This window comes from Colobus angolensis, unplaced genomic scaffold, assembly GCF_000951035.1.
Source record: "Colobus angolensis palliatus isolate OR3802 unplaced genomic scaffold, Cang.pa_1.0 Scaffold12, whole genome shotgun sequence".
NCBI lineage: Eukaryota > Metazoa > Chordata > Mammalia > Primates > Cercopithecidae > Colobus > Colobus angolensis.
The window spans coordinates 1,997,660-2,017,872 of record NW_012113141.1 but is presented as its reverse complement, the minus strand read 5'-3'; the positions used below and the strand labels follow the sequence as shown (position 1 = coordinate 2,017,872).

Sequence of the window (20,213 nt, the reverse complement as noted above, 5' to 3'; positions counted from 1 at the left end):
ATCCGGCCACTGCACTCCAGCCTGAGCGACAGAGCAAGACTCCATCTCAAAAAAAAAAAAAAAGAAAGAAAGAAAGAAAAACAGGCCCATCTGTTGAAGTGAGGGCCAGAGGCCAGCCAACCCCACTGCAGTGCCCTGTGCCATTGCTAGGGACCACTCAAGCCAAGCCCAGAGTTGTGCCATGTTTGCACACCCTTGTCGAGAGGGCAGAATGACACATTCCACTGAAAAGCAGGAGATTGCAGGTGGCCTGGTGCAGGTGTGGATGCGAGTGCCAGGCTGAGCTGCAGGGCAGAGAGTATGGAAGAGGAGGCAGACATTCAGGGGTATGGTAGCCTGGCCTTCAAGATGGCCTTGCCTGCAGGAGCGTCCACCCTTCAGCCTCAGCTGTGCTATGGCAGCAATGCAAAAGCAGTCCCTTTCCACACTCTTCCACGTGGTGCAGAGCAGGGACCCTAATGTCTCTGGGCATCTAACTTCCAAGTGCCACGTCAGGGGCAGCAACTAACAGCAACCTGGACTTCTAGGTAACATCAGTTTCACAGCATTAGAGGAAGGTAAACATCATAAAACAGGACTCTAGAGCTGCCAGAGCTCTTTGATGTCAGGATGAATGTCCTGGGCACACACTGACAGCCCCAAGGGTATGTGACTCTAGCTCAGTCATGAGGATCTGTTTGTCAGCAAGAAAATCACATCCAGCAGATGCTAACAGGTCAGAAAAGTACCTTATGCCTTTGACTTCTCTGCAACACTCCAGTCCCTAAGCCTGAATAAATCACAGGTGCTGCTTTTCCCTGAGAAAGCCTTCCCAAGAGCCACCTTTCAAAGCCTCGGCCGCCTACCCTGTGGAATGGACTCCATATGCTCCCCAGAGCTGTTCAAGAATCAGTGTTTTGGCCCTCATGGAGAAGGGCTTCCTTAGGCCTGTGGGATACGGTGCCCACTGTCCATCACCTTCTGTCTCTCCACAGGGATCAGCGTCAGCAAGTGTACCAGTCTCACTCAGATTTGGCCCTTCTCCCCCACCTGCCAGTTCAGCTAGTCACTTTGGCCAGTGTCTCTGGCAGGGTCTAGGGTTGCAGGCACTAGAAGCTCACTCTGCTTGCTTCAGCCAAAGGGAACTCATTGAAAGTGGGAGTGCACCTGAGTGAGCGGATGCTGGAGACTGCCTTGAGGCCCCAGGGCAGCCTGCAGAGGCCAGGAGGTGGAGCACGGAGCTAGGACGCAGGAATCCTGGCTGCGGCCAGACCAGGAAAGGGCCCCTTGATGACAGTGCTGTGAGGCCACATCTGATGGAGAAAAAACAGTGCCTCACTAGGAAACAGGTGCTATGAGGGACAATGGATGCAGCCAGAACACAGCTATCCACTCATCAGGGGCTTAGACAGAAAGTAGATTCTAGAATGTCCTTTCCTTTTCAGGGCCATGCCTGGCTGAAAGATGATGGATGAAGCGATGCACTGTAGGCAGTGTGAAAAGGAGTTCTCCGTTTCCTGGAGAAATGTATGTGGGGGCTCCACCCACCCTCCCAGTGCCCTGAGTCATTGCCCGCTGAGATTCCCCTTTCTCTGGTTCCAGAAGCCCGCATCAGACCAGGCTCACTGCCTTGTGACTGTGCTCACTGGTTGACAGATGGGCAGCCCCACCTCTCCTGCTTGCCTGTGCAGATGGCTTTCCATCCTGGCAACCTCTTTCTGGGAGGCCTTGGCCAGTCACAGGCCCTTGGTCTCCAGCACATCCTTTCAGTGATTGACAATGAATTTTGGGGAGATGGGGCTCTTGTGTGCAGAGCTGCTCCAGGGGAGTGGCATTGAAAATTCTATGTGGCAGGACCAAAATCTGGCCCAACTTAGGCAAAAACAGAATCTATGGGGAACCTACAGGGCAGCAGGTCACCAAAAATCACTGGTGATCTAGGCAGGGTGCTTTCCCCTGCCTTTTAGGTTCTGGAAACAAGGTCCTGGGCTCACCCTTGGGTCCAGGGTTGACAGGGCCTTATTAACAGTCTCACCAAGACCATCTGGGTAGGGGAAGAGTTGGGTATAAGCAAAACTGGGAGCTAAAGGAAACACTACCGGTGCCACCTCCCTTCCTGCCACAGCCATATTCTGTCTATTCCCATCAATAGCCTACCTCTGTGGAAAAGAGGAAGACACAGCTACCCCCATCCCCACCCCACCACCCGCCCCCCAAGTTTCAGGCAGTGCCTCACAGTAAGCTCAGAGCTAGAAACCATGTCCTGAGGCTGCCTTTGAGATCACATGTGTCTGCAAGGCCTGGCTGTCCCCATCTGTGGAGTCACAGAAGCAGAGGCTGCACAGGTGCTCATCTCGGTGTCTTATTAGGACCCAGGGAACCTGTTTAGAAAGTGAAAGAACCACTCCCACCCCCTTGGAATGCAGCAAAGAGAATGAACCAGACTCTTCCTGTAACATGGACTAGCAGCTCACCGGCTTAGTGAAGTACAGCAAAAGTAAACTTTTTGTCTTAAAAAGACCCTTAGGCCAGGCGTGGTGGCTCACGCCTATAATCCCAACACTTTGGGAGGCCAAGGCGGGTGGATCACGAGGTCAGGAGTTCGAGACCAGCCTGGCCAAGATGGTGAAACCTCATCTCTACTAAAAAAATAGAAAAACTAACCAGGCACGGTGGCAGGCGCCTATAATCCCAGCTACTTGGGAGGCTGAGGCAGGAGAATCGCTTGAACCCAGGCAGCAGAGGTTGCAGTGAGCCGAAATTGCGCCACTGCACCCCAGCCTGGGTGACAGAGACTCAAAAAAAAGACCCTTATGCATCCATCCTCAGGAACACAGCCTCACGGACAGTGCCAAACCCTGTGGGTCTCCAGGGGCCAACCAGGGGCTTGGGAAATGTGTTCTTTCCCAGGAGAATCAAAGGAAAAAATCAAATTTCTTGCTCAGCCACTGGCACTCCAGAAGATAGTGTGCTGGAACCAGAAGCTCTTACCTTTCCGTGATTTGTTCGGAATTAACTCCTCTGGATGGAAACTTCTGTCGTACTTGGTTACATCATGGCTCTGGTTCAGATATAACTTCATGATTTTGCTACTATCATTTTTCACTTTTCAAAGAATTTAACCTATTTTACAGCAGTTCAGTTCTGCTAGTGAGTTTTCCTCTCCCACCCCCCCTTCTAAAAACCTGATTTGTGCACAGCATTTGACACACATGGGGTCTGTCAGTGTGCCTTCTCTGCTTCAGTCAAGAGATCTGCCATTCCATGCCCTGTGACTACCTGTCGTTGGCCCTGCAATAAAATCATTTATTTTTCACTCTGGCACATGCAGAAGCCTGTGTCAACTTCCAAAGAGCCCACCACATCCTCACCTCCAGCCTCTACCGAACGAGGCCTCAGCGCACCCCTTGTTCCCCAGCCCAGTGTGACCAGGAGGCTGCTGGTGCTGCCCTAGAGCCTGCAGGGCTGTGCCTGGTGAGCCAAGGGCAGTTTGCAGGGTCAGTCTCCCATCAACAGGCAGAGGAAGTGACCCCAAGCCTGTCACCAAAGTGCAAGAGTAGTTCACACAATTGGGAGTTTGATAGGTTACAGATAGAGACACCTGTGGAAAGGCACTTGCCAGGCAGCCATTTTTTACATTTCAAATGCAGTGCTAGGACTGGCTTCCAGTCCCTCCCTCAAAGGCTCCCCCTCCAAAGAGCCAATGTTAAGTCCAGACAGCCAGCAGTCAGTCTTCCAGGCCTCATCCTTCACCTTCTATACATACACCTTGTCCTCGACCCTACCTTCCCTTCCCACCAAATCCAGGCCTCAGGATCCCACCCCTCCTCTGGGCTCTTCCCACGAAGCAGGCTCCTCCACGACCTGGTCAGCCCTGGTAGATGCTTGCATGACACCCTCAACTGAGATTCCTCCCCTGCCACTCACTCCCTCAGACCGCTCTAAAGATGGAAAAGATGGGAGCTTGGGCAAGGCTCAAGGATTCACCCTCCATCCTATACAGCTTAGGACTGTGCAGCCAGACTTCAAGACGAGGTCTGCCCTGCTCCAAAGCATGTCCAAGCAGGTTTCCAACCCTATTAGGGAAGCACATTGGCAGCCCTCCCCTTCCCTCACCTCACCGTAGCAGCTGCATCTCATACAGGGCCAAACTTTCAGAAAAAACTGCCTATCACTCACTACCCCCAACTGGCATATATGACATCTGTGCCTTTTCTTTTTTTCTCTTTTTTTTTTTTTTTTGAGACGGAGTCTCACTCTGTCGCCCAGGCTGGAGTGCAGTGGCGTGATCTCGGCTCACTGCAACCTCTGCCTCCTGGGTTCACGCCATTCTCCTGCCTCAGCCTCCCGAGTAGCTGGGATTATAGGCGCCTGCCACCGTGCCTGGTTAGTTTTTCTATTTTTTTTTTTGAGACGGAGTCTCGCTCTGTTGCCCAGGCTGGAGTGCAGTGGCCGGATCTCAGCTCACTGCAAGCTCCGGCCCCCGGGTTTACGCCATTCTCCGGCCTCAGCCTCCGGAGTAGCTGGGACTACAGGTGCCCGCCACCTCGCCCGGCTCGTTTTTTGTATTTTTTAGCAGAGATGGGGTTTCACCATGTCAGCCAGGATGGTCTCGATCTCCTGACCTCGTGATCCGCCCGTCTCGGCCTCCCAAAGTGCTGGGATTACAGGCTTGAGCCACCGCGCCCGCCCAGTTTTTCTATTTTTTTTAGTAGAGATGGGGTTTCACCATCTTGGCCAGGCTGGTCTTGAACTCCTGACCTCGTGATCCACCCGCCTCGGCCTCCCAAAGTGCTGGGATTACAAGTGTGAGCCACCGCACCCAGCCTATGCCTTTTCAATACACCCAGTTTGGACCCCTAACTTGCTGGGCAGCCTTAGGCAAGTCAGTTCACTTGAGCCTGAGCTCTCTTCTGCACACACAAAAGCAGAATAATCCATCACTCCCCCTACTTCAAGTCTGTTCTGTTCTGTTCTGTTCAGCTCAATCAAAACATGCAGGAGGTTCCCACCTCTGTGCCTGACACTTGTTTTTAAGTGAAAATTTATCATACCATTTTCAAAGTTGGCAATATTTGGTCAAGATAACTTCCCTACTCAGAAATTCAAACATATTCCAAGCCCTAACTTTGGAATCTCCAGTCTCTGTTCTGGTGCCATACTACCTTTACCCAGCCTGAGAAACGAAGGATAGATGTTCTAAGACAGCACTTCCCAAGTCAACTGAGGTAGGGGTGAGTGGTCAGGATTTTGTTTAAAATGCAGATTCCAACGGACAAGGTCAGGAGGTTAAGTCACTGCAAACAAGCTATGGAGCACAAGATTCCAAAGAACTATAATGCTTGTAGACTTTTTTTTTTGAGACAGAAATTTTGCTCGTCACCCAGACTAGAGTACGACGATGTGATCTTGGTTCACTGCAACCTCTGCCTCCCGGGTTCAAGTGATCCTCCCCTGCCTCAGTAGCTGGGATTACAGGTGTGCACCACCACACCCAGCTAATTTTTGTATTTTTTAGTAGAGACAGGGTTTTACCACATTGGCCAGGCTGGTCTCAAACTCCTGACCTCAGGTGATCCGCCCACCTCAGCCTCCCAAAGTGCTGAAATTACAGGAATGAGCTACCATGCCTGGCCTAGACTCACTTCTTAAAAGCCATATGGCTCTGGATTTAGTTTAACCTTACTCCGAGTTCCTAGTTCTAGTCCATTCTCTGACAGGGCAAGCTTTATCCCTAAACATACCACAGTTAACTAAAGGACCCAGAGAAGGAACCCTCAAACCTTCTCAATACTGGGCCTCAATACCAAACTCTATTAACACAAGATCTCAAGGACAGTAACCAGGCTTAGAACACAGCTCAACAACTCTCAACACTGCCTCCCCGCTGAAAACTGCTGCTCTCTAGACCTGCTGAAGACAAAACCAACAATACACATTCCAGACCCTTCCCTCTGCTAGTGTCCAGTCCTAGCAGGACAACCTGGTAGGGCAAGCAAGGTAGGATCTGCAAAGCCCTCCATGTCTCCTGCATGCACTGCTCCTGGGGGCAGACGGTTAGAAATGACCAATACTAAGCCACCCTGTCCACCCTACCTAGCCCTAACCCAACAACAAACTCAAGAAAAGCTTCCGTGTAGTCACAGGAAAGAGAAAGCTTATCTACTTTGGTTTAAAGGGCACAAGCCTATGTGACAGCCTAGCTCAGACGCTACATTCTAATTTCACTATCAGGGACTTGAATCTAATGGGATGAAAGAGTAGCATCAGTTCCCAAACTGCAGTGCCCCTAGGCATCTACTGAAGGAACTCTGGGACCACACTTTTCAGGACTACTTTTTTTTTTTTTTTTTTGAGATGGAGTCTCGCTCTGTCGCTCAGGCTGGAGTGCAGTGGCCGGATCTCAGGTCACTGCAAGCTCCACCCCCCGGGTTTACGCCATTCTCCTGCCTCAGCCTCCGGAGTAGCTGGGACTACAGGCGCCCGCCACCACGCCCGGCTAGTTTTTGTATTTTTCAGTAGAGATGGGGTTTCACCGTGTTAGCCAGGATGGTCTCTATCTCCTGACCTCGTGATCTGCCCGTCTCGGCCTCCGAACGTGCTGGGATTACAGGCTTGAGCCAGCCACCGCACCCGGCCATTTCAGGACTACTTTAAAGCAGCTTGAATACTTCCAGCATCATCTTGGAGCTCCAAACTACCAAAACGGGGATATATTTAGGGTTCATTTCAACTAGTCGTATTAGCTCTCAACCACTATCTATCATTTTACCTCAGGAGATTTACATGGAATTTTGCTTCCAAGTGGAATTTTTAGGAATGAGCCAAAAATACAAAATTCAAAACCTGAATTTGAGAACTATCTGTGAAGGTTGGGCACAGTGGCTCAAGCCTATAATCCCAGCACTTTGGGAAGCCGAGGTGGGCAGCTCACACGAGGTCAGGAGTTGGAGACCAGCCTGGCCAACATTGTGAAACCCAGTGTCTACTAAAAATACAAAAAAAATTAGCCTGGAGTGATGGCGGGTGCCTGTAACCCCAGCTACTTGGGAGGCTGAGGCAGAAAAATGGCTTCAGCCTGAGGTGAAGATTGCAGGTGAGCGGAGATCACACCACTGCAATCCAGCCTGAGACAAGAGTAGGACTCCTCCTTGGGACGGGGGGAGGGAACCATCTGTGAGCTGGAGACATCTACATAACAGCCTCAACTGCCAAGCCGCTCTGCCACAGCCAGAGATGTGGCCCTGGGCCCCCATGTGAGCACAGAGCACCAAGACTCAGTTCACTTGGCACTGAAGCACAGATGAGACAGAGTGCAGTTTTTAAAAGGATTTATTTGACAAGTTTCACTTAGCGCAATATACCTAAAAGGAAATCACACTACAATGGAAGATTTACATCAAGGCCTCAGAATTTCATACAAACACCAAGACCAAAATCACCAAGACCAAAATCCTAAAGTATTGGTATTGCATCTCAACTTTTTCCCATTAACTTAAAAAAAAAAAAAAGCTTAAACTTGTGTGCCTCACAGGTTACTAAATGAAACTAGAACATGCCAAAATGTTTCACTTTTAATTGTAGGCACAGCTCCTATATTGAGTTTTACAAAAAAATAAACGCATGTCTTTCAACATGCATCCAGTGTTCAATGTAACGTGACAAAGGGCAACATTTAACATAATTCAACTGCTTTTACCTAAATACGCTTACTGCTTAAGTATATCCTATAACTAACTTGAGAAAAGCTGGAACTTAAGTTTAACAGTTATAGTTTACTCAGCTTTACTGTTACATCCTAGATAGTAGGATCAAAAATTCAAAACTACTGGGCCTTAAGTCCTCATAACAATCCTGATTTCCACTTAGAGAGTAAGCATAAATCACAAGCTTGTATTGCAGAAACTGTTAAACTGAAGTTTTTTTTTCTTTTAAAAAAAAAAGTTAGGGCCGGGCGCGGTGGCTCAAGCCTGTAATCCCAGCACTTTGGGAGGCCGAGACGGGCGGATCACGAGGTCAGGAGATCAAGACCATCCTGGCTAACATGGTGAAACCCCGTCTCTACTAAAAAATACAAAAAAAACTAGCCGGGTGAGGTGGCGGGTGCCTGTAGTCCCAGCTACTCGGGAGGCTGAGACAGGAGAATGGCGTGAACCCGGGAGGTGGAGCTTGCAGTGAGCTGAGATCCGGCCACTGCACTCCAGCCTGGGTGACAGAGCAAGACTCCGTCTCAAAAAAAAAAAAGTTGACCAAGAGTCAGTGATCAGGATTGAGCAATTACATTCCCCATCCACCACTCATACTGGACATACTAGACATTCCTCCCATTCCATTCACATCCATAGATGCACGGCTTCCACTACTGTAGTAGCTGCTGTTCATTGCTCCTTGGTTACCTGCAAAGAGATCAATTTGACAAGTTAGGAGTAACGTCAGACTACCAGTCCAATAAAATATAGTATTCCAAGAAAAAGTTTAAAAAGTATACAAGTACAAATGGCTGCTGTCCAAGTGGTGAGACGCATGTTTGGGAAAGGGGAATCCCGATGCTAAACAAGCCTCAATTAACCCCTTTTCTCTGCAGAACCAACTTGCCAGACTCTTGTGCTACCATTTTAACGGATTCTTCAGGATCAACGTGAACAATTAAGTTTAAAGGAAAAGTAGTATTTTTCAAAATTTGCAAAATTACTTCGTATTTTTAAAGCTAAACAAGACATCTTTTTAAAACATTTACCATAAACATTCACAATGTGTCCCTCAAATGGCATTTGGGAAAAGGAAACACAGGAGAAGTCTCTTGCTTTTCCTATTCACGGGGGGCAGGAAGTGTGACAACCACGTTGGACTAAAGGCGACTCACTGTGCCCAGATGGCAGCCTCCACGGAGTTAAGTCAGAGTTACTGACTGCTATAGAAAGTATTATTACAACATATCAATATTTGCTATTGAGAATTTAAATTACATTTTTTGAGAAAATATTTACCTATGCAATGTTTGATTGAAAAATCACTGGAGTTTTCCTGTAAAACTTGGTCTGCAACAGGATTTTGTGGGGTAAGATTATAATACCAAAATCACCATTCTTTAGACCAATTGAAAAAAAATAAATAAAACCAATCCTAGGTTAACTGACTAATACATATGGTCCTGAACTCAACCACCATTCTACTATTTCAAATTCTCCCTCCATCTAAAATTGATTTAATGCTAACCAAAAGACAAAAAAGTGAACAACTTTAATGTTTTAATAAATGGAGGCAGATATTTTCTGGCTCGACAGTATTCCACCAAAGTTGCGATGACTAGTTTTTTTTTTTTTGAGATGGAGTCTCACCCTGTTGCCCAGGCTGGAGTGTAGTAGCGTGATGTGATCTCTGCTCACTGCAAGCGCCGCCTCCTGGATTCACGCCACTCGCCTGCCTCAGTCTCCCCAGCAGCTGCGACTACAGGTGCCCACCACCATGCCTGGTTAATTTTTTTGCATTTTTAGTAGAGACGGGGTTTCACCATGTTAGCCAGGGTGGTCTCAATCTCCTGACCTCGTGATCCACCCACCTCGGCCTCCCAAAGTGCTGGGATTACAGGCATGAGCCACTATTCCCAGCCGGCTGCAATGACTAGTTTTTAATTCACAGAACACTTCCCTCCCAGTGATTGTTTCTGAAAATTAAGCTAGTAAAAACAGTTACATTTGGATTGAAAGCATACATGAAAAAACCCGATTTCACCAAAAAGGAGCCTGCATCTTCCCAACTAAAGAAATCTGCCTAAAACTTATTCTAAGTATATTAAAAAAAACAAAAACAGGCTTACCGTATCCACTCATGCTGCTCTGGCCACCACACCCGCCTCCATAATCACCACTCAGCTGCTGGCTGGCTGGGCCACCGTAACTGGACTGGTTTGCTGTTAAGGAAACATTAGAACCTTGTTCCTTATATAATGTAGTACCTGGTGGTACCGGGCTTGTAATTCTTGATCTTATATTACTATAACCCCTCCACCTCCTTCTGCCTACTGTCTATAACCAGGCTATCCTTCTATCCATCATTTCAGCTAATCAAATATTGATAAACCAAAGTGCTAACAGTATACACTTCAGCAGAACTAAACTCCACATGATTCTGTAAGTAGAAAGATCTTACGAAACTGCTTGACTGGATTTAATGGGGTTTCTTCCTTAATTTGATGTATCAAAGGCATGTCAATACACCTAATTATGTCCACATTTATCTTAATCCTGTTTTGCTATTTTAGATTGAACCTTTATACTCAGAAAATTTAAGTAGTTTCACTCTGTAGCCCCCTCCTCCAACAGTACTTAAATCTGATTTGAATTATCTATCCTAAGGAACTTCCTAATTCACAAGGATTTAAGACAGACAAGGCCGGGCACGGTGGCTCAAGCCTGTAATCCCAGCACTTTGGGAGGCCGAGACGGGCAGATCACGAGGTCAGGAGATCGAGACCATCCTGGCTAACACAGTGAAACCCCGTCTCTACTAAAAAAAAAATACAAAAAACTAGCCGGGCGTAGTGGCGGGCGCCTGTAGTCCCAGCTACTCGGGAGGCTGAGGCAGGAGAATGGCGTAAACCCGGGAGGCGGAGCTTGCAGTGAGCTGAGATCTGGCCACCGCGCTCCAGCCTGGGCGACAGAGCGAGACTCCGTCTCAAAAAAAAAAAAAAAAAAGACAGACAAATACAAAATTCCAATTGCTTTCTTTGCCTAAGTTTGTTATGCTAAACTCGTTAAATAAATAGATTAACTTAACTTATAATTGACATACATATATAAACATTTTGGTTTTTAAAGAAACTAACGATATTTACGCAAGCCCATGTCTCCAATCATTTGGCTACCAAAAGCACCACCACTTGCTCCTGCTGTAGAATTCAAGAAGAGTTCTACATATCTGTGTTCTGAAATGAGAAAAAAAGTTTGAAAATGTTTGTTGGTCAAACAAAACAGGATAAGCACTTTTTTTTTTTTTTTTTTGAGACGGAGTCTCGCTCTGTCACCCAGGCTGGAGTGCAGTGACCGGATCTCAGCTCACTGCAAGCTCCAGCCCCCCGCCCCCGGGTTCCTGCATTCTCCTGCCTCAGCCTCCCGAGTAGCTGGGACTACAGGCACCCGCCACCTCGCCCGGCTAGTTTTTTGTATTTTTAGTAGAGACGGGGTTTCACTGTGTTAACCAGGATGGTCTCGATCTCCTGACCTCGTGATCCACCTGCCTCGGCCTCCCAAAGTGCTGGGATTACAGGCTTGAGCCACCGTGCCCGGCCTCTACAAAGTTTTTAAACAAGCAGATCTGTGAACTTCAAATACTTTGGCAAAGAAAATTCTAGCTACTTCTCTTAGGTCATCTACTTTAACTCCAAACTCTAGCCTTTACATATTCATCTATATTGTCAATTAAGGATCTATACTTCAAGATGTGCATATCACAAATCCTTGTTATACTAATTTTTAAAATCCAAACCTGCTTCAACACACTGCCTCTCATCCCCCAAGAATTAATCTATTACTGGAGAGGAAACTTCTCATATATTTTTATTTTTCTATTTCTCAATCGTAAATGTTAGTCACATAATCACCTGTTAAGAACCCACAAATGCTCGATCACACTTCCGCATATTTGCTTTGACTTTTGACACAACTGCCACAGCATCTTCATGAGTTGCAAACTCGACATCTGCTTCACCAGTTACTCTGCCATCAGGACCAATTTCAATGTGTACTCTCTCAGGATTGAGCGGTGAAAAAAACTACAACACAAGGCATTTCCAAGAGTTAAATCAACTTTCTAATGTTACAAAATAAAACCAAAATTTCTAACGTAGTGCTCACTTTATAGAAAAAGGCTCAGACTTTTACTGCCATACTGAAATATTGACTTGTGAGTTCATCTTACACTTACATTATAAATGTCATTCTCAGGAGCTCTGTAAGGTAATCCATGCATGTCTCATTGTCAGTAGCTCTGTAATGTAATCCACGCATGCATACAGTGTCCTGTTGTGCTCTGGAAAGTAGAGCCACCATCCCTGTATCTGTGATCAGACATTCCTGAAAAACAGTAATTGAGGTCCAGATGAACAACAGTGTAAGCATCCTTCAACAGAGAAATTCAATTTTTACCTTACCTCTTCCAAATCTAACCCAAATCCATAGCCATCATTATAGCCATTGTAATCGTCCTAGCCTCCATACCCTGAAAGACAAAGTACAATCAATGAAATAAAACACCAAGACAAAGGAACACACTACTTGCCGAACCTTGCAAATCCTCACATACCTCCACCATAACCATCACGCCTCATCCTCTCAAAGCCAGCTCTTCTGCCAGTGCTGTTATACCTTCTTCCCCATTTTGAATTTTGCAGTCTGGAAAGAAAACAACCGTTAATACAGAATTTAAAACCTAAAACCACCTCTGGGTGACACAGATGAAATGTCTATTCCATGTCCCCACTACAAATTATGTAACTTGTGAAGCCTATTGTGGGGAAAAGACAGATCAGACTATTACTGTGTCTATATAGAAAGAAGTAGACATAAGAGACTCCATTTTGTTCTGTATTTGAGATGCTGTTAATCTGTGACCCCACCCCCAACCCTGTCCTTGCAAGACATGTGCTGTGGTGACTCAAGGTTTAATGGATTTTGGGCTGTGCAGGGTGTGCTTTGTTAAACAAGTGCCTGAAGGCAGCTTACTGGTTAAAAGTAATCACCATTCTCTTAATCTCACATACCCAGGGACACATACCCGCGGAAGGTCACAGGGACCTCTGCCTAGGAAAGCTAGGTATTGTCCAAGGTTTCTCCCTATATGATAGTCTGAAATATGGCCTCGTGGGAAGGGAAAGGCCTAATCGTCCCCCAGCCTGACACCCGGGGGACACCCGTGAAGGGTCTGTGCTGAGGAGGACTAGTATAAGAGGAAAGAAAGCCTCTTGGCAGTTGAGATAGAGAAAAGCATCTGTCTCCTGCCCGTCGCTGGGCAATGGAACATCTTGGTGATTGTATGTTGTTTACTGAGAAAGGAGAAAACCACCTTAGGGCTGAAGGTGGGACGTGCTAGCGGCAATGCTGCTCTTTATGCACTAAAAAGGTTTATGGAGATGTTTGCATATGCCTATCAAGGCACAGCATTTTTCCTTATTCATGTCACAGTGATCTTTATTAATATGTCTTACTGCTGACCTTCTCCCTATAATGATCCTATTATCCTGCCACTTCCCTTTTTCTAAGATGGTAAAGATAACGATCAATAAATACAGAGGGAACTCAGAGACAGGTGCTGGCCCGGGTCCTCTGTATACTGAGCGCCGGACTCCCTTGGGCCCACTTTTTCTTTCTCTATACTTTTGTCTCTGTGTCTTACTTCTTTTCTCAAGTCTCTTGTTCCACCTAAGGAGAGAAACATCCACAGGTGTGGAGGGGCAAGCCACCCCTTCAGCCTATATATAATGACCACGATATTACCAACTCCTAGAACTCCAATAAAAAAAAAACCTCACTCCCAAGGTGATACGTTTCCAACCCATCAACAACATCCAATATTCAAAGCAGTTTCAGAATGAATTCCTCTCAAGTCCTTGCTACTCACATCTACATCACACATCTTTTATTAATTTCTCGGAACATTATCAAGCCTAGACTTTGTGACTTTACAGCAAACACACTTCGTTGCGAGTTGTTTTGCTCTGGCGCATTTGTCAGTTTTACCTTACCAGCAGCCACATTGCGGTTCCTCATTCCAATCCAAATTACAGGCCCAATACTCACCTCAAAGGGGATCAGTGTTACCAAGCTAAAATGCTCCAAGTTGCAGGGCTGAAGCCAAACCCAGTGTTGCCCCCCTGCAAGGTGGCTTCCAGTGTACTTGGTTCTTGTTTTACAGGTCGTTTTCCATTACTGACACTAAATTCACACAGTTAAGTCAATACTACAAACGTCTTGCCAAAAGCTGTCAATTTCATCCAAATAGAATTTTATCTGTCTGATTTCTTTTTTCCAGTCTAATAATGGGAACAAGGACATTCTGATAGAAAATACTCAGGAAACCTATGTACTGCAAAAAAACTTCCCTGGGCTTTAGTGTCTTCAACTGTGTAGTCAGCCAGGTTAAGAACTAAATGAGCAAACACTCTTCAATTACCAAATCTTGATTAGGAAAACTGAAATTAAGACGTGACATTTTAACTTTCCGAAGAATGCTCCTTTTCAAGGAAACATCAAAACTAGAAACAAGATGTTACATTTCAATACACTGCAAAACATTACTATTATTTGTCTAATTACTCGGCGGTTTTCTCAAGATTGAGGAGGAAATCCCACCTACGCCAATTTATCCTCTCGAAATAAGACACCGGGCCAGTCGCGGTGGCTCACCCATGTAATCCCAGCATTTTGGGAAAACGAGGTGGGCGAATCACTTGAGGTCAGAAGTTCGAGACCAGCCTGGCCAACATGGTGAAACACCCTCTCTACCAAAAATACAAAAATCAGCCGGGCGTGGTAGTGCGCGCCTCTAGTCCCAGCTACTCGGGAGGCTGAGGCAGAAGAATCGCTTGAACCCAGGAGGCGGAGGTTGCAGTGAGCCGAGATCACGCCACTGCCCTCCAGCCTGGGTGACAAGAGACTCCAACTCAGAAGAAAAAAAGACACCCATAAAAGAAAAGCTGGTGTTCACAGGTAAGTAAAGAAAAAGTCTGCCAGATGTGCCGCACTCTCAAAGGCCAGGAGGACGGGTGGGGCTTTCGAAATTTCCATTGCGTAACAGCGGCCGGCCGGGCGCGAGCAACACAGCGGTGAATGCAGTCGCCCGCGCCTCGCCAAAGGGCGCCCCGGCTGCCCGCCCGCCCCGGCCTCGAACTCCCGCGACCTAGTTCTAACTCACCGGAAAAAAACCTCTGGACTTCATCTGCCCAGCAAGACCAGGGCAAGCCCCAGACCTTCACCACGAATCCCCTTTCCACCTTCGGTGTCCAACATCATGGTCTCTTACGCGGTCCGGCGTTGAAACAAAATGCAAGGCAGGGAAGAGAACCAGACCTGAGAGGGCCAATTAAGCTGTCCTCTGCCTCGGAGGTGCCCCCCGGCCCACCCGCCCCCGCACGGAACAAAAACCGGGCGGATGCACCCACCCCGGTGACTCCAACACCCAACACCTTCTCGTCCAGCGACCGCACCCCCAAAGCTGTCTTGAACAGCAGCTGTCGGCACCCCGGACCTTGGGGACCCGCCTGAGAGCCAACGTGGAGGAAAGGAAATTGCGGCGGCCGCTTCCGCTCCACCTCCTCCGACTTCTCACACAGCGGAGGCGGCGCAGCCTGCAGGCTTCAGCGGCGGTGCGGAGATTTAGCGAACCACTCACGGCTCTGGATAGCAGCCCGCAGCTCGCCAAGGTCCCCGTGGCCCTCCCAGAGTTATGAGGACAAACAGTCCTCGCAAAAACAGCACCCACGGGAGTCGCTGGACTGCAAACGCGGACCCTCTGCGACTCTGGCCAGCGGGCGCCTGCGCGACCTAAGTAAGGCCTTTTGTGCGAGCTCTGCACACGCGCAGCCAGCTGCCCGCACCGCCAGGTTGCGTCACAAAGAGCTCTAGCTCAAGCGTAACTTCAAGAGCCACCACCCCCCACCCAACCTCCCGCCGGCGGATTATTACACGCTTGGGTTTTGGACTCAGCATCCGCACCCATAAACCCTCCCGGCTTTTTATTGCGGCTGCGCCTTCCCGCGAATATTGAATTTGGGAGTTTCAGCGATTTATAATTGTTTCATGCGCATGCGTCTTCCTTGAAACCGTTCTCAGGCCGGGCGCGGTGGCTCATACCTGTAATCCCAGCCCTTTGGGAGGCCAAGGCGGGTGGATCACCTGAGGTCAGGAGTTCGAGACCAGCCTGGCCAACCTGGTGAACCCTCGTCTCTACTAAAAATACAAAAATTAGCTGGGCGTGGTGGCGGGCGCCTGTAATCCCAGCTACTCGGGAGGCTGACGCAGGAGAATCACTTGAACACAGGAGGCGGAGGTTGCAGTGAGCCAAGATCACACCATTGCACTCCAGCCTGGGCGACACAGCAAGACTCCGTCTCAAAAAAAAAAAGAGAAAAGAAACCCTTCTCTAGCCTTACCCGCCAGCGTGGGGGAGGGGAATGGCGGCCGCCTGTTCCCTATGGGACTGTATAGGAGTCCTGAGCTCTGGGTTGTGATGAGGTGGTCGTCTTTATATCCCTTGCCCCAGGCTCTTACCGGCTTGCCCCTGGCCCACCTGAAAGGAGAGGCAGGGCCTTCAGGCGTTCCCACTCCCCGCGAGCCTGTCTTCCCTTTATCCCCAAACCGGCCGAAGCTGATCAGTCGCAGATTGTCTAGCGTCCTGGAAGCTGCGGGGCTGCGGACTTCCCGCGCCGGAAGCCACCCGGATGGTGCCTGGGGCACGTCCCAGCCATGTGTGCTTCCACTCCCCCTACCTGCCGTCGTCGGGCCTAGGGCCCCGGTCGGCGCGAGGTTCCCGTGCCTGTGGCTCGCGCCCGCACCCCGCTTTTGACTAACGAACTCGCACCCTGTGTACCCCTTGACCCGCCTCACGGTCGGCGGGTCTTGAATGCCCTGGGGCCCTGGCACCAGGAGGACTCGCGAGCGCGGGCTTTTCCATGGGTGCGCACCGGCCTCTGTGCTCAGTAGGTTACCGATGAATCCTCCCAGGGCGGAACTGGTAATGGTGTGTCCATTCCCCAGGCGTAGACGCTGCATTCGAGTAGGCCCCCGGGTCACCCCATGTGCACACATGCTGCAAGATGAGTAATGTTCGTGGTTTCTAGCAGCACTGCCCAAAACCGAAGATGCCTTAGCCTCCCAGGCCTCCTCATGTCTGATCTGGCTGCCCTCTTCATCCCAGCTCTAGCGGACGCAGACAGTAAACAAATTAACAATAAGGTAGAGTTGGACCCTGCCGCAGGGCTACCTTAGCTAGTGCAGGCCTGAATGCCACCCTGGGAAGATGCGGACAAAGCATGTTTCCAACCCCAGTGTCACAGAGTCCAAATCCAGTTTTGACAGGTTTGAGAAAAGTAGAGAGGATATCAAAGAGAGACAGGAGCCCAGAGCTAAGCAGGGCCTGATCTTCAAAGACCACTTAGGACTTGGCAAGGGTGTTAACTCCAAGAGAAGGCACTGGCAAGTGATCAGCAGAGGAGTAATAAGCCCTGCGTAAAGGAAAACTCTTGCTAGATGTGAGGGGGATGCAGATAGAGCAGACAGGGTGAATGACGGTACATGCCATGCCTTCTACTACAAACAGAACTAGAAGCACACATCTGTGGTACTATTTCAGAAGGCACTTTGGCTGAGGTAATCAACAAGAGAGACTCCGGCCAGGTGCAGTGGCTCACACCTGTAATACCAGCACTTCAGGAGGCCGAGGCAGGCAGATCACTTGAGGTCAGGAGTTTAAGACCAGCCTGGCCAACATGGTGAAACCCCATCTCTACTAAAGATACAAAAATTAGCTGGGCATGGTGGCACACGCCTGTAATCCCAGCTACTCTGGAGGCTGAGGCAGAAGAATTGCCTGAACCCAGGAGGCAGAGGAAGCAGTGAGCTGAGATCACACCACTGCCCTCCAGCCTGGGCAACAGAGAAAGACTCCCTCTCAAAAAAAAAAAAAAATTAGCCAGGCATGGTGACGCATGCCTGTAATCCCAACCACTTGGCGAGACTGAAGCACGAGAATCACTTAAACCCAGGAGGCAGCGGTTGCAGTCAGCTGAGATCACCATCGCACTCCAGCCTGGGCAACAAAAGTGAAACTCCGTCTCAAAAAAAAAAAAAAAAAAGAAAAAAGAATAGTAGTGAGGTAGAATAAATTTCATACATGTGTAGCCAATTCTCTTTTATATAAACTGTCCAACTTATCTTAAAAGAAGGTTTTTAATTTTTATTTATTTATTTATTTTTGAGACACTGCCTCACTGTCACCCAGGCTGGAGTGCTGTGGTGCAAACATGGCTCACCGCAGCCTCTACCTCCTGGGCTCAAACAATCCTCCTGCCTCAACCTCCTGAGTAGGTAGGACCACAGGCATGTGCCACCTTGCTCAGATAATTTTTTTTTTTTTTTTAGCACTGGGATCTCATTTTGTTGCCCAGGCTGGTCTTGACTTCCTGGGCTCAAGGAATCATCCCACCTCAGTCTCCCAGAGAAAGTGCTGGGATTACAGGTGTGAGCCACCATGTCTGGCAATGAAAGAAGGTTTTTTTGTTTGGTTTTATTTTTGAGACAGTCTCACTCCGTCACCCAGGCTGGAGTATAGTGGTGCAATCTTGGCTCACTGCAACCTCTGCCTCCCAGGTTCAAGCAATTCTCGTGCCTCAGCCTACCAAGTAGAGGGATTACAGGTATGCGCCACCATACCTGGCTACTTTTTAAAAATTTTTAGTTGAAATGGGATTTTGCCATGTTGGCCAGATTGGTCTGGAACTCCTCACCTCAAGTGACCTGCCTGCCTCAGCCTCCCAAAGTACTGAGATGACAGGCGTGAGCCACCACACGCAACCAAAGGTTTTTTTTTTTAAATAAAAAGTTCATCATCAGCCCGGATGTGGTGGCTCACGCCTGTAATTCCAGTACTTTGGGAGGCCGAGGCAGGTGGATCACGAGGTCAGGAGTTCGAGACGAGCCTGACCAACATGGTGAAACCCTGTCTCTACTAAAAATACAAAAATTACCTGGGCGTGGTGTCACGCGCCTGTAATCCCAGCTACTCAGGAGGCTGAGGCAGGAGAATCGCTCCAACCTCGGAGGTGGAAGTTGCAGTGAGCGGAGATTGCGTTACTGTACTCCAGCCTGGGCAACAGAGCGAGACTCTGTCTTAAAAAAAAAAACAAAAAGAGTTCATCATCTTGCCTCAGTGGTCTTTATGTCTTGGTATACTTCTTTTTTTTTTTTTTTTTTTGAGACGGAGTCTTGCTCTGTCGCCCGAGCTGGAGTGCAGTGGCGCGATCTCTACTCACTGCAAGCTCCTCCTCCTGGGTTCACACCATTCTCCTGCCTCACCCTCCCAAGTAACTGGGACTACAGGCACCTGCCACCACGCCTGCCTAATTTTTTGTGTTTTTTTAGTAGAGACGAGGTTTGCCCGTGTTTGCCACGATGGTCTGGATCTCCTGACCTCGTGATCCACCCGCGTCGGCCTCCCAAAGTGCTGGGATTACAGGCGTGAGGCCCGGCCATGTCTTGGTATACTTCTTATAGTTTACAGAGCTCTTTATTAAGGCTGTTAGCCCTTAGGATAGTTGCCCCAAACATTCTTCTCAGTTTGCTTACCTTTTAATTATTTTTGTGGTTTTGTGGTGGTACTTTTTGTTTGTTTTACAGACAATGTCTTGTTCTGTGCAGTGACCCAGTCATAGCTCACTGCAGCCTCGAGCTCCTGGGCTCAAGCCATCCTCCAACCTCAGCTTTCTGAGTAGCTGGGACTAAAGGCACTTTCAACCAGGCCCGACTAATTTTTTTATTTTTTTGTAGTGATGGGAGTCTCACTATGTTGCCCAGCCTAGTCTTGAATTCCTGGCATCAAGCAATTCTCCCACCTTGGCCTCTCAAAGCACTGGGAATATTCTATGTGTGAGCCATGATGCTCGCCCTGTTATTAATGATTGCTTTTTTTTTTTTTTTTTTTGAGACAGGGTCTCACTTTGTTGCTCAGGTTGGAGTGCCGCTATGTGATCTCGGCTCACTGCAACCTCCACCTCCCAGGTTCAAGCAATTCTTGTGCCTCAACCTCCCAAATTGCTGGGATACGCCAGGCACAGTGGCTCACACTTGTAATCCCAGCACTTTGGGAGACCAAGGTGGGTGGATCACTTGATGTCAGAAGTTTGAGATAGCTTGACCAACATAGTGAAACCCTGTTTCTACTAAAAATACAAAAATTAGCCAGATGTGATGGCGGGCGCCCGTAATCCCAGCTACTTGGGAGGCTGAAGCAGGAGAATCACTTGAACCCAGGAGGTAGAGGTTGCAGTAAGCAGAGATCCTGCCACTGTACTGCAGCCTGGGCAACAGAGGGAGACTCCATCTCAAAAAAAAAAAAAAGAAAAGAAAAGAAAAAATACCAAATAGCTGGGATTACAGGCATGCACCATCACACCCGGCTAATTTTTGTATGTTTAGTAGAGATGGAGTTTCCCCATGTTGGCCAGGCTGGTCTGGAACTCTGGACCT

At 48.3% G+C, this 20,213-nt stretch overlaps 1 protein-coding gene and 1 pseudogene across 1 annotated transcript in view; both read right to left on the bottom strand.

Annotated features, from left to right (window-relative positions):
- Positions 1–20,213, bottom strand: part of STOX1 (storkhead box 1) — a 113,581-nt gene that overhangs the window by 7,333 nt on the left and 86,035 nt on the right. The gene's annotated exons all lie outside the window — the stretch shown is intronic.
- Positions 8,212–16,778, bottom strand: LOC105502802 (annotated as a pseudogene).